We start from the raw sequence: 21,443 nt of genomic DNA, 5'->3' as shown, positions 1-21,443 counted from the left end.
CCCAGTGAACAGTGACTGAACCAGGATACAAAAGCTTGTTCTCTGGATGCCAAAAACACAACTTTGTGTCTTCACCATGGACTTAGGATACCTAAAGGACCTCTAAAGATTAGGAGGCTGCCAATTGTCTAGTTCCTTTTCAGTGGTAAGCAAAGGAGAGGACATCTTTATTTTCTATATTTTATACATCTTATCTCCCCCTCAATCTTTGTTTAAAATTTTCCAATGATTTTCTTCGCATAATCTGTCTCCTGTCTACTTTTGTTCATGTCCATCATGCCTTCCATTCTGATCCTCAAATTCATCAGTTCTTATGCATGTTAGGACTTCTCGCACTTTCTCTTGGCTTTATTAGTAACTTTCATTTACCTCATCTTCCCACAATAAGGATTGGTTCAAAAACCATCTCTTCAGAGAGGCCTTTCCTGCTCACATGTCATTTTGACATATCATTATCACATTCCACTTAAATATTTATTAAATAAATTCACGTAGCCTTGCCCATATCTGCAACTTAAGAAGAAAACCAGAAAATACAATGTTTTTAATAGGCTCTTTTCCAACATTAGCTTGTCTGCCAACAGATCAGTCTTGCCCTAGCACCAAAATCAGTACTTTTCAAGGCCTGTCAAAGTACTTTCTTGACATACGAAGTTCAAAATTGAGAGCAACTTGGATGAAAACTGAAAACTCACATCACAAATCCCAGTAGAGGAAAGTTATTGCAAGATCTCAGTCTATAAATTCTGGCTTTGATGGATTAGAAAGACACAAAAACGGTTGCCCCTTAACCTAAACCGTATTTGCCCTGGTGACCTGAAATCATAGTCAATAACCCCAAATGGCTCAGAACAGCCTCTGGCACTCCCAGCTGGGCAGACTTCACAGATTCACCTGTCAGCGAATACAAGAGTTTATTTCCTGTGTCTTGTCCACATGACATAACTGTTTCTCTTGCCATAAGCCTCTTCATTTTTGGACATGGGAGGAAAGGTAAGATACTTACTGTGTTCAAAACAAGCCTACTTTTGGTCAAAAGGAAATCCTTGACTTCTCAAGGTATTATTATTGTTTTAGTATTCTATATTTTATTTGCTATCAATGTGGTATTAACATGTTTATCTACCTTTAATATTAGTAATTGTTTCCATTTATTTATCATGTTATATTTTGTTACTATTGTATTATTTCTCCATGAAATTAAATGCACCATCAGGACTCTTAATGGAAACTGACAGAGATCCAACCAAAATGACCCGTGCAAAGAAAAAAGGGGCTGGTAGTGGATAACTTATTAGCTCATGCAATTTACAGTTTCATAAATTTTTGGTTCTGGAATCCATTTGCACTGTGCACCTTTTAAATCCATTTAAAAAGTACTGATGAGTCCAAAGAATTTTTGATTGTATGCAATATAACCATCATTATTTACCCTCTCAATTAATATTGAGAATTTTTCAAAATAGCAATTATAAGCCCATTATGTGTTCACAAAATATCACGTTTTTATTTCAAATAACAATCAACTCTAAAACACATATATATAAAGTTGTAACTGTCTTTAATTTCTGGCTTAATATAAGACATGACATCCTCCTATCTGCTGTCACAGTCAACCTGCTATACTACCACACACAATCTGCCAAACTCACATTCCACTGGGGCAATAAAAGTGTGAAAGACAGAGGTTGTGTCCTTGTGAACAATGCTTTAACCTTCAAGGCAGCAGGGAGATGAAAGGGAAGTGGGACCGCAAGGATTAGAACCCGTGCCCAAATGGGATCCTTGAGCATACGAGGCTAGGACTTTAGCTGCTAGGCTACTGTGCGGGGCTCAAGCCTTGTTCTTTGACAGAGCCACTTCCACTAGTGGCAACTGGGGCCACCAGCAGTTCGAGGATGACCCACAAGTAAATTGAACTTACCACAAATGCTACCTATTCTGGACTGCTACCCAAACTCCCAAGAATGACATTTAGCTCACTGGACAATTTGAGTCCTGTGCTATTTTCCAAGCACAATGTCACAACAGACAGGGACTAGGAAACATTAGGTGGTCAGGCCTAGGTGGTTAGTTTGTCTTGGATCCAAAGAATTAAGTATCTTCTGAACCACATATATACAAAGAGAAGAAAATAACAGAGGGTATGTGTTGCTTTAATTCTAAGCTACTCAGCTACCTTAATGAGAAAAAGAGTGTGTGTTTCTCTTGGGTTTTCTTTATTGGATATTGAGTACTTACCCTGTACAAAGCCCTGTACTGACACTAACAATAATCACAGAAACAATACAAATCTAATGTTGATGGAGTGCTTCCTATGCACTAGGTATTGTTTTAGGAGTATTATAAGTATTAACTCAATCCTCAAAGCAACCTCTTAGAAGTCACACTTGTCTTCAGAGATACAGGAATTAACAAAGCAAGGGCCAGAACTGTGCTGCAATGGCTTACGCTACCAGTTGCAACACTAGCATTTCATATCAGTGCAGTGTGCCAACCAGACTCTCAGATCCTCTGCATCTCATATAGTTCACTGCTAAACCACCTAGAAAAATAGCAGAAGGGCCCGATCCAATGGCGTAGCAGTTAAGGTCCTTGCCTTGAACATGCCAGGATCCCATCAAGGCACCGATTCTGATCTCGGCAGCTCAGCTTCCCATCCAGCTCCCTGCTAGTATTCTGAGAAAACAGTAGAGGACGGCCCAAAGTTGGGGACCCTGCACCCGCATGGGAGACCTGGAAGGGGTTCCTGGCTTTGGACTGACTCAGCTCCAGCTGTTGCGGCCACTTGGGGGAATGAACCATCAGACGGAAGATCTTTCTTTGTCTCTTCTCCTCCTGTATATCTGCCTTCCCAATCAAAATAAATAAATCTTTAAATTAGAAAAAGGAAAAGAAAAGAAAAATAGCCAGAAGATGGTCCAAGTGCTTGCAGCTCTGCCACCAATGGCTCAGGCCATTTTGGAAGTGGGTAGAAAATCATTATCTATCTATCTATCTATCTATCTATCTATCTATCTATCTATCCATCCATCTCTTTCCCGCTCTATTTCTTCCTTTCAGCCAATAAATCTTTTTTTAAAATGTGCAACATGGGGTGATAATAAGGCTGGCTCTATTCTATGGTGTGAGTGAGGAGACTCAAAGCTTCTTGGGCAAATTAGTGACTTCCAGGACAAGAGGAAAAGTGTTTTGATACCGACAGGAACAAAGGACAGACTAACTCTGGCTTAGTTTGGGCAGGCTTTGTGGCGGTGGGGGGGGGGGGGGTAAGAGGATGTGCAAGATGATATGGGGGTTGGAGACACATTCTTCAGTGTGGCTGAAGAAAAATCAAAATAACTTCTCTTTTCCATCTTAAACTGTGCCAAGAACCATGCTGAATACGTTGCATGGATCATCTCGGTTAATTCCCTCCATTGTATATTATTAGCTGTTCAAACAGGAAACAAAAAAAAAAAATTGAATGGCAGAGCTAGTAAAGGAAAGAGCCAAGAATGAAAACAGGTCTTTCTGGAAAAAAAAAAAAAAGATAGGATTTATGTGAAGACAGTATGGGGAGCCAGGATGGCAGGAAAGAGTACAGAGGCGGAGGGAATGTCATTCCCTTCACAGAGCTGCGGGAGAGACAAAGCTTCTATATATACAGCAACTGTATCTGCCAAGCCAGAGAGACCAGTTATATATAGTTATATAGCTTGACAAAGGAATTTTTTGAAAATTTTGTCAGTGTATTTATACCTTTAAACTTCTAAAAGTGAATTCCCATTTAGGGAAACATTTAACACGATGCCAATATAGAAAGATACAAAATTATGTGAAATTTTAATTCTACTGGCAAACCTAGGCTCTGTCTAGAGAAACCACATTTACATGTAGTTCACTCTCAATTAAGCCTGTGACCTTTTGCTTATAAATGGATTTTCTCTCCGTTTGGTGAAGACACAGGGTTAACAATCTTGTGATGAGCAAGAATGCTTGTTTCTAGAAATTAAACCCAGAAATAATAAAAAGAGAGGAAATCTTAATTTAAAAATTTTATTTACATATAATAATACATAAGATTTATGTATAAAATACCAGTGTAATGTTTCAATACCTGCATACATTATGTCATGAAAAAAAAAACAAAGTATAGGAATAGGAAGTTAGCCTAGGAATTACACAACTGTCCTATGCTGAAGTACCTGGATTCAATTCCCAGCTCTGGCTCCAGACTTCTGTTTCCAGCTGATGAAGACCCTGGGTAGAAGACGTATGATTAGAATAATTGATTTCCTGACACCTATGTGGGAGGTCTGAACTGCGGTTGGTTACAAAACAATTTTGAAATCCATAGATTTTTTTTTAATGCATTTGCTATAAGCTTCTGAGTATCTTGGGATAATCAGCGCATGCTGAGTGACAGCAGAAACAGTCAAAGTTATCTGAAATGACTAAAGCAAGCATTTATTAAGATGAAAAGGGGCGATTTATCTCCCCCGTAACCTGAGTTAGAAAAAAGGAAATCATTCGGGTAAATTTCAGGGTTGTGATTCCAAGCACCATCCAGGACTTGACAATCTTATTCAATGCACTTTTAAAACAATTTACTTATTCAAAAGGTGGAGAAAAAGAAAGAGACAGAGAAAAAGAGAGATCATACATCCAGAGATTTACCATCTAAATAACTGCAATGACAAAGTTTTGATCAGACCTAAGTCAGGAGCGAGCAACTCCATTCTGGTCTCCTACATGGTAGCATGGGTCAACACATTTGGAACATCCTCCACCATCTTGGCAGGCATAATAGCAGGGAGTCGCATCAGAAGCAGAGTAGCTAATGCCCTTGATCTGAGATGGCAGAGACTCAAGTAATGATTTTTTTTAAAAGAAAAAAATGTTTTATTTAGCTCACAGTTTTAAAAATTCAGTTTCAAGATTGTGTGGTCCCCATTTGGCTTAATTTCTGTATAGGCAGTAGATAGCAATAGCAGAGCAAATGGAGGAAAGACAACATGGTAGGTCACATGGTGAGCCAGGTAACAGAAATTCTGGGTCCCATTTAATCTCTGTCAGTGACTCGAGAGAGAAAACTAGCCTCTAAGGACACACCTGCAGGTGCACCAAGAGCCCCCATCCAGGCCAACCTCCAAAACACCATAATTTGTTTCCACCCTCAGAGTACTATTAACTTAGAGGTGTTTGTATTTTAAAGTTCTGTATGAGTTCAGGAGCCAAATCCTATGAATACAACAGCAGTACAGATAATGAAATCAAGTGATGGTTTAAAGCACAGCCACAACACTTACCTTCTTCGATGCACTTTGAATAGTATGACACCACTGAAATTTCTATTGTGCAGAGCAATGTGTCAGATTATTGATCTCAATGCTAGCCAAGACAACCATAAAAAAAAGTTGTTTTGTTTCTTAATTTTCTTGATTCTTCATTTATCTGAGAGACAGAGAGACTCTACCTACTGATTCAATCTTGAAATCCCACAATGTCTGAGATTGAGCCAAGCAGAAGCCAGGGGCCAGGAACTTGATATATATCATCTCCTATGTGAGTGGCAGGAATCCAACTCCCTGAGTCATCACCACTGCCTCCCACAGCCTACATTAGCAGGAAGCTGGAACAAGGAGCTCAAGCAAGACATTGAACTCAGGCACTCTGATATGGTGCATAGACATCTTAACCAGCACTTTCTAAACCCATCCTCATATAGTATTTTTAGGGAACCAAAATATGTATAGCCAAGATATGTATCAAGCTTCTGAAAATTCTATGAACTCTAATGGTCCCACCAATAAGCCAGGTAATCTCAGCCTGACATTGGAAACAATCCAATCAACAGATTCCATGAGCGCCACACAATCTTCTGGTTATGATGTCATTTCACATGTAAGCCTTCAAATGGAGAAAGAATATGTTAGTCCTTGCCTCACAACTACTCCAAGTAATTATTACTTAATATAAATCTGTCTTTAAGAAAATAATACCTCTATCTGAATAATAGCAAGTCAGTTTTCAGAGGCTGTTAACTTAAAAAATAGGTCCTAGCCCTTTCAACTTTATTTCAGGCTTTGTAGGTCTCAGTTAACAAGCGTTATTTTTATTAACCCTACAAAAGTATTTTATTTACCTTTTTTCTTCTCAAAAACTAACAAAGAAAAGTATTTAATTTTGGGTCTGGAGTGATAACCTAGTGGCTAAATCCTTGCCTTGCTGGTTGTGTCCCGACTATTCCACATCCATCCAGCTCCCTGCTATGGGTCTGGGAAGGCAGCAGAAGATGCCCCAAAGCCTTGGGACCCTGCACCCACATGAGAAACCTGGAAGAAGCTCCTGGCATCAAATCAGCTCAGCTCTAGCTGTTGCAGCTTTTTGGGGAGTGAATCAGTGGACAGAAGGAAGATTTTTCTCTCTGTCTCTTCTTCTCTCTGTAAAGCTGCCTTTCAACTAAAAATAAGTAAACTTTTTTATAAAAGGGTATTTAATTCAAGCACATATAATAGTAGCTTAGATGTGAAAAAGCAGGTCCTGGGACACTGAACACATTCCTAAATGGGCCTCCTGGTTATACGTTAACTAAAAGCCCCACTTACCTTAAAAATACTGTTTTCATCATCAAGGGAAAGTGTTTCCTGCAGTGTACTAAACTGCTCTGGGGTGAGAGACAAAATATTAGCATTTAAATGCAGAAAAGAAGGTAAAAGTACACCATAAACTTCACAGAACCAACAGCAGGTACTAAAAGAAGTCTTTATCTTATTAAAATATTAAACAACTATTCAATTGAGTAAGTGGGTCTGAAGTTAAGCTATAGTGGGTATTGTTCTGGCTTTATAACAGCAGTCAGTACCCTTTTTCAAATGTAAATGGAGGGTATCTTTTGTCATCAAAAAGAAGTTACAAGGAACAATGGAGAATGGAGAAATGTCATAAAAGCAAGTGGAAGAAAGCACAGAGGTGGATAAATCAGCTGCAACATCCTTGGAAAAAAAAAAAAATAAGCCAAAACTCTATCTACTAGGGAGATACTGTGGGGAATGAGGAATCTCTTGTCTCAAAAAGGAAGCTTCTTGTTTTCCTGCGTAGGTGGCTCTGGGCCAGAGGAGCCATCCAAAGGAAAATGGAAGGGTAACATTCACTAGAAAGAGGCCCAGGTGTAAGCAGAGAGAGCTGTGAGTGAAAGGGAGAACAATTAGCTGCTGTTTTGCACAGCCTCGTAAGGAAAGACAGTGCTAGATGCAGGCAAGGCGCCTGCAGGTCCCTGGGGATTCTGTAGAGACACCCACAGCAGACTGAAGCAAAGCTGTTGCCTCTGTGGCAGGCCAGACAGCACAGAGTCAGCCTCCCAATATTCCAGCTATTGGTGCGCCTTTACCATACAGTCATATCAGCCAAGGGAATGCTCATCCTGCAGCACCAATGTCGATATGCTCTCTGTTTAAAACCCAGTGTTTGGAAAAAAGTGGAGTGAGTGTTATGGCATCACTCAGGGCACCCAAGTTCCAATTCCAACTGCCTGGGTTCAAGCTCTGTCTCTGCTTCCCAGCCAACTTCCTGGTGGCCTAAGCACTTGCTTGAGTCTCTGCCATCCACAGGGGACACCCAAGTGGAGTTTTCAGCTTCTTTCTTTGGCTTGTTTTTGATCTGGCTATTGCTGGAATTTGGAGAATGAATCACTCAATAAAAAGTCTATCTCCCTTTTTTTCCTCTCTCTCTCTCCTTCTTTGTTCCTCTTTTAAGTAATTGAAAATAAGTAAATAAACACTTGTAAAAAGAAATATAGAAAGCAAGTAAGGGATAGGACACATCATTATTTGCTTACAATGCTTACAATTCAGGGCTAGCATTAGGGTTAGTGAGTGAGCAGTTAAGCAGATGAACTAGGGAATTACAAAGCTCTGACTCAGAGTACAGGTTGGGTGATTTACTTGTACGAGCTTGTATGCAATACTTAGCTTCCTTTACCTCCATTATTAACTAAGGATATAATGCGTTTTCTATGGTTGTTAAGAAAGCTAAACATGGGACCAATGCTGTGGTTTGGCAGGTTGAGCCAGTGCCTGCACTACTGGCATCCGAAGAGTTCCAGTGACTCCACTTAGGATCCAGCTCCCTGCTCTTGCACCTACGAAAAGTGGTAGAGGATGGCCCAGGAGTTTGGGTCCCCACACTCACAGGGGAGACCTGACTGAGACCCCTAGCTTTTGCCTGGCCCAGCCCTGGTTATTGCTTTTACAACAATCTGGGGAGTGAACCAGAAGATGGAAATTTTCTTTTTCTCTTTGTCTCTCCTTCTCTCTCTCTTATTCAGGTTATAATTAAAAACATAAATAAATACTTTAAGAAAACAAAAGCCAAATAAAATGTCTGACCAAGAGTTTTCTACAGTGATTGTCACAGACTGTAATGCAGCAAATGAACTGTTCAGAGAGGAAGAGAATATTTGAATTGTGATCCACAATCTTTCTTATTCCATTTGTACTTGTTATTCCATTTTTCACAAGAACCTTGTGGTTCTTTCCTCCACTCTGGCAGTTGCAGGAAGTCATATATTGCCTTATCTTGGTTTTTGGTTTTTGTTTGTAGAAGTATTTTATTTATTTGAAAGACTGAGTGACCCAGAGAGGGAGACTTACACACACAATACACTAGAGAGAGAGAAAGATCTTCCATTTGGACCCAGTGCAATAGCATAGTGGTTAAAGTCCTCGACTTGCACGTGCCAGGATCCCTTATGGTTGCCAGTTCTAATCCCGGCAGCCCTGCTTCCCATCCAGCTCCCTGCTTGTGGCCTGGAAAAGCAGTCAAAGACGGCCCAAAGCCTTGGGACCCTGAACCTATGTGGGAGACCCAGAAGAGCTCCTGGCTCCTGGCTTCGGATTGGCTCAGCTCCAGCCATTGTGCTCACTTGGGGAGTGAATCATCAGATGGAAAATCTTCCTTTCTGTCTCTCCTCCTCTCTGTATATCCATAGGACTCAAATCTGTACCTTGATATTGCAAATGGTAACAACCTGTTGAGACAAATACTGACCCCTACCCTTTGATTCAAAGAAGAATATTAACAAAAAAAAAAAAATTCAGTTATTGAGTTTTAAGAACTGGGATCTAAATATAATTCAGAAAAGATATATAAGAATAAATGAGTCCTAACTTCTTTTTCTTTAAAACAATTGAATAATCTAGGACTGAAAAGAGAGAAAGGCTAATAAGACAGACAAGATTTGAAAAGAATAGACACAGATGGCTGAACTTGCTCGAAGTACCATCAGCCCAAGAGAGTCAGTGACAGACACATGACTCAGTGCCCACATACAACATTCCTGTGACCACCCCCTCCCAGGAAACAGGTGACTTGAGTAGCTATATGAATTTTGTTCCTATTATCTGGTAAGGACCACCCAGTGCCGATGAACACACCAGCCAATGATTTTCTGTAGCTGATTCCCATTTGTTCCCAAGCCTTTATTCACTCTACTACTGCCATTCAGCAAGTAGAACACTTAACTAGCCCTGACAAACTAAATGGGAGACAATCATTCAAATACAAGTCCTCCACATCTACCAAAACACTTGACAGAACCAGATCCTGCATCACTAATTCAGTCTCCAGAAGCAGAAGAAATCTGACTAGTATTCTATAGTTTGAGGGAACTCCCATTAGCCAAAAACTGTACTTCTGTCTTTTCATCCCTTTTTTAAAATATTTATTTATTTTTATTGGAAAGGTGGATATAGAGAAAGGAGGAGAGACGGAGAGGAAGATCTTCCATCTGATGATTCACTCCCCAAGTGAGCACAACGGCCAGTGCTGCACTGAGCCAAAGCCAGAAGTCAGGAGCTCCTCTGGGCCTCCCACGTGGGTACAGGGTCCCAAGGTTTTGGGCTGTCCTCAACTGCTTTCCCAGGCCTCAAGCAGGGAGCTGGATGGGAAGTGGGGCCACCCGGATGGGAATTAGTGACCATGTGGGATCCCAGTGCGTTCAAGGCGAGGACTTTAGCCACTAGGCCACCACGCCGGGCCCCTTTCCATCCCTTTAACCACACTACCTGAATGCAAAATATTATCCACTTCCACAGGAGCTAATCATCCATTAGTGCCTTGGACCAGTTCTGAAATGTCAGTGAACTCTAAATGAATCTTTCAGATTGTCTTTGCTCCTTGTAGTAAAGCTAATACAATGGCCTCTTCACAGCTCTAAGTGCCTGGAGAATTATCTGTAAAAAAAAAAAAAAAAAAAAAAAAAAAAAGGGAGCCCATGGGCCAGTGCTGCAGCATAGTGAATGAAAACACTTCCTGTAACACCAGCATCCCACATAGATGCTAGTTTGTGCTGGTTGCTCCATTTCCAATCCAACCCCCTGCTAATAATCTTGGGAAAGCAATGTAAGATGATCCGACTACTCAGGCTACTCGGGCCTCTACACACACATGGAAGACTGGGTTCAAGCCCCGGGCTTCAATCAGGTTTGTCCAGTCATTGCTTGCATTTAGGGAGTACACCAGTGGAAAGAAGATCTCTCCCAGCATCCCTACCCGTGTGTGTGTGTGTGTGTGTGTGTGTGTGTGTGTGTGTGCGCGCGCGCGCGTGTGTGTGTGTGCGTGCGTGTGTGCATGTGTGCATGTGTGTGTGCGTGTGTGTGTGTGTGTGCGTGCGTGTGTGTGTGTGTGTGTGTTTTCTCTCTGTGTAGCTCTCTTTCAAAATAAATGAATACATCATGAATACAGAAACCAAAAGGTTAGTCTATTGTTCCAAATGAACCAACCTAAAATTTGGTTAGGATTAGGAGCAGCTGAAGGTGCAATAATTTTGTATAAAGACATAACGAATAATTTTCAAAGCTTTCATTTTGGCTCAAGAGAAACCAAGTAGCAGACGAGGTTCCTGAATTTGCTACATATAAAATCCTGGAAATGTGCACCAGTTAGAAAAAGCAAGTAGATATACAGTGAAAGCAAATAGCAATTTTCCATGTAGAGTGTTTTCTATGACATATAAGGATGAAGAAAACATCTGTGAGTAATTCCTGTGTGGTGATGAACATAGTAGCAATTTGGCTTGACTTCCGCCTTCCTTACCTTGATGGAGTTACAATGGCAAGCCACAGGGAAATCTTGGAGCAAGCTGTATCTCAAGGCTTCCTCGGCAAACTCCAACATTGAAAACACTAATAGAAACAGGGTGTAGCAAAAACTCTTGTAACTCACTGTACACTAAAGTCTTTAGTAAAACTTTTTTTTAAAGATTTATTTATTTTTATTGGAAAGATGGATATACAGAGAGCAGGAGAGACAGAAAGGAAGATTTTCCATCTGATGATTCACTCCCCAAGTGACCACAACGGTTGGAGCTGAGTCAATCCGAAGCCAGGAGCCAGGAGCTCTTCTGGGTCTCCCACATAGGTGCAGGGTCCCAAGGAGTTGGGCTGTCTTTGACTGCTTTTCCAGGCCACAAGCAGGGAACTGGATGGGAAGCAGAGCCGCCAGGATTAGAACTGGCAACCATAAGGGATCCTGGCGCGTGCAAGTCAAGGACTTTAACCACTATGCTATTGCACCAGGCCCTAGTGAAACTTTTGTAACACATTGTACACTAAAACGATTTTCCTTAGCCATTATGATGCTATTTCCCTGCCTTTCCCCAAAATTTCTTTTCTTTAAAAAATTTATTTTACATATTATTTGGGGGAAAAAAGTGACAGAAAAGGATGACAGCAGAAGAGGTTTCTGTTGGTTCATTCCCCAAGTGGGCCTAGCATCTGGGGCAGGAGGGGACTGAAGCTGGCAGCAGGCACTGCAACCAGATCTCACATAGAGATCACAGGTTTGCAAACCCCTGGCACCACATCCCGTTGCTTTCCAAGCTGTGCTAGCAGGGAGCTGCATGGCAGGTATAGCTGCTGGGTCTGAAAACAATATTCCAGTGTAGAATGCCATCACTATCAGTTGCTTAACCAACCACTACATCCCGGTGCAAGTCCCTCCTGGTTTCTGCAGAAAAATCTCTGAGCCTATGGAACTATATCATAAAAGAGACAAAAAAAAATGAATGAATGAGTGAATAAGCACATAAATGATGAGTTCTGGGGGTCAAGTCTTGGATGTCGTGTATTCCTCTAACATAGTCTTATTTGTTTATTTTGTTTATGTATTCAATATTTATTTATCTACTTGAAAGGTAGTTTCACAGAAAGAGAGGAAGATGGGGGAGAGATTCCATGCATCAATTCACTCTTTTAAACGCACACAACAATGAGGTCTGGGCCAGGTTGAAGCCACGTGCCTGCAAGTCTACCCAGGTCTCGCCATAGGTAGCAGGGCCCAAGCAATTGAACCATCTTCTGCTAATTTCCCAGACAAATTAACTAGGAGTTAGATCAGAAATGGAGCAACCAAGACAGACAAAAACCATCCTGTAATACTGGCATCACAGATAGCAGCCTAACGCATTACACCACAATGCCAATCTCAACAATCCTGAACAGAGTAAGTGGTATCATGAGGGCAAATTGTGCTAATACTAATTGTTGTAAAGCCCAGGGTACCTCCCAAGAGCCTCCGTTTTCCATCTGAGGATATTAAGCATTGTCTGCTAAAAATTCAGGCCACAGGTAACAGATCATGAGAATTTTTTCCAGTTTGATTACTAACACAGGACTTTGGGTTTTTTGAATACATTTTCAGGATTTGTAAAGGAATTGAATAAAAGTTTATACTTCATTAGACCTCTTGAGAAGATTCAGTTTGAAGATACACAGACTAAACTCTTGAAGCAGTCTCTAATACTCAGCACTCAACCACACCAGTTGGTTTTATCAAAGTGCTTGTAGCTTTTATTACATAATAAATGATAGGTGGTCAAAAACTAACACAATATTTGTTTAAACCCAGAATTCCCTCAAAAGTAAGAATGAACTGGAAAGTAAAGTTTACTTGGGTTTGGGGGGAGAGTTTGTTCTCATGGGGCTTGTCGTTACCTTGTTAGTGACAAGTTTATCTGCTTTTTTTTTTTCTTTAAACAAATGCTGTACCTACAGTCCTTTTGTGGATGCAGTATTTATCTTTACATTATGTGTATGCCCGTATCTTTTAAAAAGAGCTCTCATGGGTTCTAAGGAAAAATCCTGATTAAAATACCTAAGGAAAAAGCCTGATTAAATTAAGATGCCTCACTTAACAAAATATACTTCTATGCGTAGTTAATATATCAAGCATTAGGTGGTCTGAAGAAAGTTGATTTAACAGACAACAGACTTTTTCCACTAGAAAAGGAAAATAGAAATGAATATTTTTCCTATGTCAAATGTAGGAGGAGGGAAAAGAAACATCGTTTTATAGCTTTTCCATTCACTCCTATTGGATGTTCTAATTTTTGTCTTATTGGTTTGAACTTATTTTCCTTGAAAAAAAAAAAACACTCTTTGTACCAGTTCTTCCGCATCTCATGCTCCAGCGAATAAAATTGATATTGAACTCTATTTTTCTTCTTAGGTATATAATACCCAAAGAAAATTCAATAGACAGTTGATTTTATCAAATAGAGTAATCCAAAGATGACAGCTTCCTTTCAGACTGACTGTTTTTCAAAAGGAGGTCCTCACAGGATTTCTTTAAATAGTTATCTTCAGGACATTGATACAATAATACACTGTTGAGAACTTGATTCCGTGTATAATAAATACTTAAGGCATATCTATTTTATTGATGATTATGATCTTCCTGATACCATGCATATTTGCAGATAAATCTGTCCCATCCATAGAGTCAGTATGGTAAATTATTTTATTGCTTGTTCCAACTTAGATTGATTGGAAAGAGATGGTCAAAGCATTGCATTTCAAAAGACCATGAGATTGCAAACAGGTATAGACAGAAAGAGCATTATAATCAATTAGAAATGTCTGATGTGAGAGCAGCAAGGGAGAGTGCCTGCACGTGTGCTTTTCAACCACACCAGCAGTAAGTAGTTCTAGTGAAAGGACGCATCTTCAAGAAACTCAGCAAACACAGCACAGTTTAGGGCAGTAAATCCATTCATTTTAAGTAAGTGGAAAGAAAATTTTCATGACTGTTTGCTACAATTTGAACAGCTGCCTTATACATATCTGTTGTTTTTGCTACTGAACCAATGTGTTTATTGAACATATATCAGTTAGAAATCCCTTCATCAAGTTTGTCAAATTCCCTTCATCCTTTTCTCCTTGATAGGACTAAAGGGCACACACACACATTTACATCTTGGTTATAAACCCATAACCAGATTTTGATTGTCTTAGATTCTTGTGTAGCTTGGAGTCTCTAGGGTTCTGCCCACACTCACCTGTCTTCATTCATGGCCACCTGTGAGCACTGTTGCTTTGCAAAGTTATTCCTGCTAGAGTAGCAGCATTGGGAGAGTAGACAAATCCACTTATGACAGCTCTTTTTGAGTTTCCTAAATTAAATGGTGTTGACAGCGCTTAAACGAAATTAAATCAGAATTACTGAAAAAACATGCAATCCAAGATTTTTCTAACCATCAATAAAGTGATCGCAAGTTTAGAAGAGTGGTGGGCATTTGAGGCAGTGACTGAGTCACTGCTCAGGTTGTCTAAGTCCAAATCAGAGTGCCTAGTTCCTATTCCAACTCCCAGGCTTGCAATCCAGATGCCTGTCAAAATAAACCTGGGGAGGCAGCGTATGATGGCTCAAGAATTTAGGTCCTTTTCTATTATGTGGAAGACCCAGACTGAGTTCTAGGCCACTTGCCTCAGTATGGCCCAACTTTAGTTGTTGGGGGCATTTGGGGCGTGAATCCACAGATGGAAGATATCTGTCTTTCTCTTTCAAATAAAATCAAAATAATTAAGTAAAAAGTTTTGAAAACAAGATAAGGAAAATTTTGCTAGTTATAATAATGACATTAAGTTTAGGGTTGTAAAGATGTTTTGTCCTTTTAACAGGAAACTCCAGGTCTTAGAGCCTAGGTGCACATTTGAGCAACACAGGAAAACTTGGCACTAAACCAATAATTCCATGGGAAATTATACAAGTAACACATTGAATGCTTTGTGTGCCAACTTAAAGGTTTTCTCAGTTTCACCTAAATACATTACTACAGAGCTGTGTTGCATGAAGGTGCTCCTATGAGACTGTAAATATTCTAAAATCCTAAGAAAAGTTTGGAAAATGTGTACATTTTTTTCTGAAATAAATTGTTTTAAAATGTCCAAAAATAACTAAATCTCTCCACATAGGCTTTTATTTGAACTTCACCACACCTTTCCTCTCTCTTTCATATCCTTCCTTCATTTATATTACAGGTACAAGTGAAGCTTAGTATTTTCCAAGATAATATCCTATCTACATCAAGGAAAAGCAAGATAAAAGGCACATACTGGTTTAGCAATCTTTTCTTCACCCATACTTGCCAAATGGTGTGTGCTCAGTACACATTTGGTGATTGGAGGAAGAAATCATCTACCTGTAGCAGTAAAGTCATTAAGCTGTTAAGCAAGTTTTTATAGGCCTCAAATTTGGATTTGATTCGGTGTCATTGTGTTCACAACTTGACTTTTCTAAGAGCTACAAATGAAAGCAAGAACTCATTCTAATTTTGAATTTAAATATTACAATAGATGGCAATTAGCACAGACATCAAAGGAGTGGAAAAAATTTCACCATTACAAGGATGAGGATGTTATTATTATACCCAAAGAAAGATAATTAGATGCAAACCTATTAGAGCAGCTTCTAATGAAATAAAGCCTCGTAAAATGGGTTAAATTACTTCCTTAAGACTAAACAAATGATTTTTCAGAGGTGTCTCACTGGAACTGAATATGAGGACAAGTCGTGGCAATTTGAGCTCTCCTGTAATAACATTCCATGACAAAGACTGAAAATGAACGGATCGGTGTAATTGTGATCACACCAATATTTACAGAACCATCTCACTTTCCAATGTCTTTCACACATATTTTCATTCCTTTATTAGATTAAAAAGTGTGTTAAATCAGATTTGGGATGTTTGAATCTCAAACGAATAACCCACTGGAATCTATTTCATTGATTCAGTAACACATGTGACACCTGGCAATTTTCAGAGCCAAAGACAGTATACCTGCAAGAAGGGAAATTTGAATTCTCATTTCATTCTCCTCCCATAAATTCAACGATCAATCACTGTGGTGGAATTTTCATCTCATTCTAAGTGCCTGCCTTTGGCACTGGAAGGCAAGTAGTAACTTTCTAAAATAGTTCCAATATAGAAGGCAGGGACAGCCTTTTATCCATGGGAATTTCCTAAAACCATACAATGCCTTAAACGGTCAGAATTATTATTCAACCCCAGAAGAAGAACACAGCCTTTCAAAAGAAAGAACAGAATGGCTTACAAGTAAGGTGACACCTCAGTTTAACAGCTGAAGACAGCAGTGTGAAATGATTTGGGAGGGAAGTGAAGCTTACCTTAACCAATTGAAGGATGTAAGGGAACTCAAAATTGTCAGAATGCAATTATCCCAGCTGGAATTTGGTCAGGCCAGTATCTGACACTTCTAAGCAATGCTGCAGGCCTTTTTAATGAACATGAAGCCTCCAGATTGGATTTCACATCAATTCAAGGTATGAAGTCTGTACTCTGTGAGTAAGGAGTGCAAAGATGTTAATTAGTTCACTACCGTCAGGTTCAGAGTGTCTTCCCAGGAATCAATAGATCTAAGTCCATTTCACAAAAGGAAACTGAGACTTGAACAACACCACAAAATAAGCATATAACTTTTTAAAAAAGGTTTATTTATTTTGATTAGAAAGTCAGATATATAGAGAGGAGGAGAGACAGGGAGGAAGATCTTCTATCTGATGATTCACTCCCCAAGTGAGCACAACGGCTGGTGCTGTGCCGATCCAAAGCCAGGCACCAGGAACCTCTTCCAGGTCTCCCACAGGGGTGCAGGATCCCAAGGCTTTGGGCCGTCATTGACTGCTTTCCCAGGCCACAAGCAGGGAGTTGGGTGGGAAGTAGGGCTGCCAGGATTAGAACTGGCGCCCATATGGCACATTCAAGGCAAGGACTTTAGCCACTAGGCCATGCTGCCAGGCCCAAGCACTTAACTTTTGTGCTTTGTTTTGTGTTCCCAAATCCATGAATTCCCCAATTCAGTTTAATTCAACAACAATTCAGGTCTTTGTTCGGAGTACTGAGAATTTAGAAGGATACCTAATTTCTGCTTTTTACATTTTAATTAATTTATTTAAGATTTATTTATTTTTATTGGCAGGTCATATATACAGAGAGGAGGAGAGACAGAAAGGAAGATCTGTCTGCTGGTTCATTCCCCAAGTGGCCACAACGGCAGGAGCTCAGCTGACCTGAAGCCAAGAGGCTAAAGTCCCTTCCAGGTCTCCCACGCAGTTGCAGGGTCCCAAGGCTTTGGACCATCCTTAATTGCTTTCCCAGGCCACAAGCAGGGAACTGGATGAGAAGCAGGGCTGCCAGGACATGAACTGGCACCATATGGGTGTGTCCAAGGCGAGGACTTTTGCCACTAGGCTACCATGCCGGGCCCTTATTTATTTATTTAGTCTGCTTGAAAGGCAGAGAGATAGAAATCTTTTATCCACTGATTCATTTCCCCCAACTTTCCCCAACAGTGAAGGCTGGGGCAGGCTGGAGCCAGGACCTAGGGACCTCGTCCGGGTCTGGAGTGTGAGTGGCAGCAGCTCAACCATGTGAGTCACCACCTGCTGCCTTACAGTGTGCATGGTATCTGCTACTGCTGGAGTAACTGACATCCTCACAAGTAGTTCTATCAGAGAGCTCAGTGTGTTCAATGTGATATAGGTACTCAATGGGAAAAAGAGAGAGAAATTCTGTTTTCTGCAACAATATGGCAAAAAACTATGTAACATCATGCTTAGTGAAATAAGCCAGGTACAGAAAGGGAAATACTACATAATCCCAATTATGTGATATCTTAAAAAAAACAAGCAGGGTGGAAGAGGGCTTGGCAGAGGGTGAGATGGTGATGAACGGAAATATATTGATCAAAAGATACAAAGTTTCAGTTAAGAGAAGTAATTCTTCAAGACATATTGTAGAAAGCGGCGACCACAGTTAATAAGAATAGTTGGTATATTTGTATTTATTATAAAAGATAGAATTGAAAATTTGTAATCACACACAAAACGAACATGTGGGGTGGTGATATATATATTAGCTTAACTGGCTTAATTATTCCACATCTATACAAGTATCAAAACATCTCATGTATGCCATATATATATATATACATGTATATATATGCATTTGCCAATCATAAACAATAAACTCAGACATAAGCTCTAAAATGAAAGAAGACACATGTGCTCTGGTTGAAGAACAAATGCAGTGCTATGACAAAATGCCATAGAGAAATTTTAGGGTAATTCCTGGAGGGATCTGCATTCTTGTACTTCCAAGACTGCCCCATCGCTTCCTGCCGGGTTTACGGCTAGCATTTCTCAGATCTAGATCGGCTCAGGCATTTTCCCCTACACCTGCCTCTTCCCTCCCCCCGCCCCCACCATTTTTCCTTCTGCTATTGCAATAGTATAGACCTTCAACAACAGTCACTAGTCTATCATAAAATTACATTTAGACTTAGAATTCAGATAGGGCTTTACTAGGTGACTTTTTCACTCCACATGGTGTTGACTAAGGTCTCATAGTGCCGTGCAGCTGGTGGCTGGTGTGCTGTGGTTGGGGTACGCACATACTCAGTACCTTAACAAGGCAAAATGGAAGGCTGAGTGCAGCTGAGCTCTTCTTGATCCATGTCATCTCATGACCTCTTCTCATGGAATCACAAGGAAAGGTGGGCTTCTTAGTAGTGGCCCAGGGCTCCCAGGGGTAAGGGTTCATGAGAAAAGAGGAAAAATATAAGAATCTCTTAAGGCCTTGAACCCAAAAACAGACTGTCACTTTTGCTGTATCTTACAAGTCAAAAGCAGCTATAGGGCCCACTTAAATTTGAACAAGAAACATACAGATGCCATCGTTCAATAAAAGAATTATCAAATATTCATAGTCAACTTTAATCTACCCCAATACTAAACAGGCTGAAGGAAATTTCACAGAAACAGGAAGGTAGATGCTTGATTATTTTTCATATGTATTACTTTTTCCAGAGCTGGCAAAACAAAGACCCTCTTCTGCGTGGTTTCACCAACAGAAATTTATGTTCCTAAAGTTTTAAAAGGAAATTGAGAGGAAAGCAACTGTGGGCTTAGTTTGTCCTGAAGCCATCCTCTTTGCTATGTCTTGCCATAGCCTTTTCTCATGAACATCTTTGGTGTTTTTCTCTTGTAAGAAACCAATTTTATTGGCTTGGGCCATACCAATGACTAATGTTTTCACTTTAAGTTAATCACCCTTTTAAAGATTTCTCTATAAATGTAAGCACATTCCATTCTGTTGCACTAGAGGTTGGGAAAGTACCACAGCAATTTGGGAGTTGGGATGTTGGGAAGGCACAAGCTTCAACTCACAATAAATGTTAAATAAGTAGCAAAACAGAGGACTAGAGAGAGAAAATGTTTTGTCAAGGTCACACTGTTCAATTTGTAATAGTCATAGCTGTTTCCAGTGCAACCGTCTCCAATATTTTAGATAATGGTTCCAAGCTGTATATTCTGTCTTAGAGGAGACATGGAACAGGCAAGGGACACCAAAGCAAGGCTCCGTATCCAAGGATGGGGACAGTGGCAGGCATTCCCTCTCTTCTGAAATTGCAGATTTTCCATGACTGCTGAGTCCATGGGCTTCTTGAAAGACTTAGATCTCTGGCCTGCTCTTTCCTTCTCCCATTTCTTAGCTGATATTTCTAGCATTCAGGTCACTATTTAGACTCTGAATCACAGGAATATTGGAGAATATGATGTCCCTGTTTCAGCCTTAACGTAGATCTGTCAAGGCTTTGGGAACATCTCCCCAGTGATTTGCAAACTCAGATCCATTCTGGGATTCTGAATCATCACATTAGTGCCCCCTAATTTGCAATGTATACCCCATCTTTGATGCGCAGTTCTTGGATTTCAAGAATAACACAAATCTTAGAAAGAAATTAGCCTGCTCTGTCTAGGGTACTTCAAGCATGCATGGGGGAAGATTCTCTGCTCATCTTCCAATGTCTTCCTGCATTCCAATCTGTAATTATATGTTTTCCTGGGGATAAAATGAGCAATTTAGCTCCCAATGATAGGGCAAAATTTTATTAAGATTCTATTATATGTCAGTCACATTGAGAACAGTATAGGCAAGACTGCCTTATCTCAACACATTAACATAAAACAAGTTACAATAAGAGCAACAATGAAAATATTAAGGGGAATAAAAGACAAGGAGGGATTAATTTAGCTTAGTATTTACAAGCATAAACTTCAGAAGCTGAAAACCCCAAGTTATAATTCTAACTCTACCACTTAAAAGCTTTATGACTTAGGGAAAGTTAATCTATTCGTGCCTTATTTATAATGACAATATTATTAGAATACTAAAAAGAAGTATGTAGGTAACATTCCTCACACACAGTTCCTGACATTGACTTAGTGCTCAGAAATGTTAGCTATACTTTTAACTTTTTCCCAGTATGCCTATGAGAATTAAGTGATGTGGACCCTTAATCTCCCCCATTCTTAACCCACACTGGAAATCTGTTTTTCCTCTAAATCTTCTGCACACATTAAGTTGTATTTTTTTAGACATCAGTTACTCATGGTAAAACCTTTTCCCTTTCACATTCACCATAAACCAATCACCAAGTCCTTTTTCAAAATGTATTTTGCATCCACTAATTTTTTTTTAAATGTAAGCTTCATCTTTGATGATGTTTACATAGTTGGTTAGGGTGGGAAGGGTCAAGGATTAGGGGAAAGTGGGTGAGATCATTGTTTCCAAATTTTCTTTTTTTTCTTCCTGTGTCTGGTGGAAGGGGAGAGACAGGGAGGGAAACCGCGCTCTGCTACCCACTTACTAATTTTTCTAAGGTTAAGCCTCTGTTATGTTTCATCTGACACATCTTGCAGACTCCACATCTAGATCCCTCTAATACACTCTTCATAAGGCAGTCAGTCAAGCCTTCAGATGATTTACACCCTAGGCTAAGTCTTGACTGCATCCCATGATAGAACACTCCCATTTCCTCCCCTAGCCAAAATGTCCCAGCATAGGCTGGTATGGAATTCCTGACCAACAGAAAATATGGGTGTAATAAAAATTGTACTTAGTAACTTAGTTTTGGAGTGACTTGTTACACTGAGTTTTAGAGTAACTAAGATCACCTCTGGGGCTTCAAAAGAAGGCATCTTCTCGGTATACTCTTTCTTACTCTTATTTTTTTCTTTTTCCTTATTTAGAATGCAGAACAGAGAAGGGCCGTATGAAAGTGGGATGTGCAATCTCAATCTTGTCTAGGTGAAAGGGAGGG

The sequence above is a fragment of the Ochotona curzoniae genome, unplaced genomic scaffold, assembly GCF_017591425.1.
Source record: "Ochotona curzoniae isolate NIBS_2020 unplaced genomic scaffold, NIBS_Ocur_1.0 contig_3432, whole genome shotgun sequence".
NCBI lineage: Eukaryota > Metazoa > Chordata > Mammalia > Lagomorpha > Ochotonidae > Ochotona > Ochotona curzoniae.
Note: the sequence above shows the minus strand (reverse complement) of the source record.